The sequence below is a fragment of the Octopus bimaculoides genome, chromosome 26, assembly GCF_001194135.2.
Source record: "Octopus bimaculoides isolate UCB-OBI-ISO-001 chromosome 26, ASM119413v2, whole genome shotgun sequence".
Lineage (NCBI taxonomy): Eukaryota > Metazoa > Mollusca > Cephalopoda > Octopoda > Octopodidae > Octopus > Octopus bimaculoides.
Window position 1 is genome coordinate 13,593,549 of NC_069006.1, and position 2,670 is coordinate 13,596,218.

Genomic DNA, 2,670 nt, shown 5'->3' on the forward strand with positions numbered 1-2,670 from the left:
AGTGACATTATGTCAATCTAGATGTGCTGTAGGGCTTCTGGGCTGACCAAAGCCTTGCCAATGGATTTGGTAGACGGAAACTGAAAGAAGCCCATCATATATGGTGTGTTTACGTCCCCGTAATTTAGAGGTTCGGCAAAAGAGACCGATAGAATAAGTACTAGGCTTCCAAAGAATAAGTCCTGGGGTCGATTTGCTCGACTAAAAAAGGCGGAGCTCCAGCATGGCCACAGTCAAATGACTGAAACAAGTAAAAGAGTAATCACATTCACTGGTTTACATCCGTTTCCACTATAAAGACTAGCAGAGTGATCGTGTGACGTAACTTCAGCTATGATCTCTCTCTCTGTCTCTCTCTTCACACAAGCGCGCGCGCATATAAAACATTCTCAAAAGTTAATCGATTTTGTTTCTTTTAACAGCAACAAAACACAAACTTTACTCATAGAAAAAAAATCACTGCACACAACCCTTTTAATCACGATCAACATGCAGCCAGAGCCCTTACAATGCTCACGTGAAGTCAACAACGAAGTTTTGCTCTCACAACTGGGGCCGTCTTGCTGCTGCTGCTGTTGCACTTTCCACATCTAGAGATGGTCCCCAGACTGACTGGCATTCACAGAAACGTTCCAGCCTGTCGCTTTCAGGGGCACAATCACTTCTCCCACCACTTCAAGGCCTCAACTCATCAGAACTGGCTGGGATCATGTCATCCATCACTCGGCCATTCCAGACCCTCGCTTTCCCCTTAACACCCTGGCTGTATCCAACCTCTAAAGCTCTCTATGAATCACAATACCCAGTTCTTCCTTTCCATAACTCTAGGATTCCCTCTTTGTCCATACCTTTCCCGAGAAACATGACCTCGATCTAAAGGTCTAGGAGCAACCGAGATGGTTTGGGGCACTGCCTCTAGCTCAGACCCAGAAAATTACATACGCATGTGTGCGTGTGTGTATAGACAGCCAGCCAGCCAGACAGACAGACAGACAGACAGATAGATAGATAGATAGAAAGAGAGAGAGAGAGAGAGAGAGAGAGAGAGAGAGAGAGAGAGAGATTTGTTGTCCCTTTACTTCTTGATATAAAAATCTACTCGATCAAGGAATTTAAAATAACATCGATTAAATAAATGTTTATTTATTTTGTTTTGCTTTTGGTTGGTTGCTAGTTTCGATGTCCTAAGTTATATAGTGACAGGTTCGTAAACAGAAAAAGTTGTCTTTTTTTTTTCCTTGGAAATTATGACATTGCAAATTTCTAATGAAAAGTGATATTTCTAGGGGTTTGTGACAGAGAAAGAAAACTGAATAGAAGACTGGAGCTTCGCATATTCCAATAAAAGATCCAAGATACGAAAAGAGCTATGGGTATATAAAATATAAACTCCTCACTCACATTTGGACAGTTTTTATAATCTTTATTAAACGATTGACTGTGTTTAGACCAAAGCATTACATCTATCTATCTATCTCTGTGTCTATCCATCTATCTATCTATCTATACACACGCATACACGTGATATAGTACAAAATGTAAAGCATCAAATTACAAGTAAATAAATACTCACCAACTGGAAATTTATAAAAAAGCTGGGTGTGGTTGATGTCGATGTCGGGTGTTTGATGTCGTTTATGAAGAGTTTTAAGAATCCACACTGAAGCAGTTACACTCGGGATGCACACAAGATAGGCACTAAAAGTTAAAATGTGGGTGTGAAGACAGAAATAAAAATTTTAAAAAATGTGACGATGTGAATGTATGTGTGGGGGTGGGTGAGTGTCTGGTGTTTCTGCCGATAATCAAACCATTTTAAAGTGATTTTTAAAGAACAGTTTGTTTCTGGACAATTATCTTCAAATATTATAAAGAATGAAAGAAGGAAATGAGAAAGAGAAGAGTTTAATGAGAGAGAGAGAGAGAGAGAAATGAATGAGACAATGAGAGAAAAAAGTTGAAGAGAAGATTGTGATAGAATTAAATATTAAAAGTATTAAAAGTTTCTGTTTTTCAAAACAAGTTCTCTGCTATAAAACAAATTCATGAATTGCTTACATCGATCGGGAAATAAAAGAGAAACAAGAAGTTAAATCACAGTGGTTGGGGTTTGAGTTTGGTGTAAATTAAAAATCAACAAATTTTCGATCACAAATTCAGTTTTTTTGTTTTTGTTTTTGTTTTCTTTTTTTTAAATATTAAAAGAATTTGGTTTTGGTGATGAGAGAAAATGAATTGTTTTGTCAGTTATTATGGTGAAAGTTGTCGAATGATGAGCAATTTGGAGTTTTCCATTTTCGGTTGGAAAGGAGGAGAGGTTAGGAAGGGTTCGAAAGGATCGGTAAAGGCTTCAAAAACTAAAATGAAAACATAAAAACAAATCTGAATCACGAGAAATGTTGGAAAGGTTTGGGGTAAAAACCGGTGTAGCAGAGAAAATAATCTCCTGCTTAACAACGGTCCTGACACTTGTTCATTGTACTCGTTCATTAAAGCAATAATGGATTATGAATAAATGAAGGAGAGACTTAAACAAGATCGAATTCTATCAGTGTTAACAAAGGCAAATATACGTAAATCAAATAGGATCAATAAATCAACTCGGATTTCCTTTGCCAAATAACTGACTTTGTGTCTAAAAAAGGAGATAAAAAAAACAACACATCTTAC

The 2,670-nt window shown here is 37.4% G+C and overlaps 1 protein-coding gene across 1 annotated transcript in view; it reads right to left on the reverse strand.

Annotated features, from left to right (window-relative positions):
- The window catches only part of LOC106880173 (proton-coupled amino acid transporter 1), a 23,592-nt gene extending 21,129 nt beyond the window's left edge, over positions 1-2,463 (reverse strand). Inside the window, exon 1 of the mRNA XM_052976916.1 lies at positions 1,574-2,463. The gene's annotated coding sequence lies outside the window, so the exon portion shown is untranslated. The remainder of the gene's footprint in view (positions 1-1,573) is intronic.
- Positions 2,464-2,670: the final 207 nt, after the last annotated feature.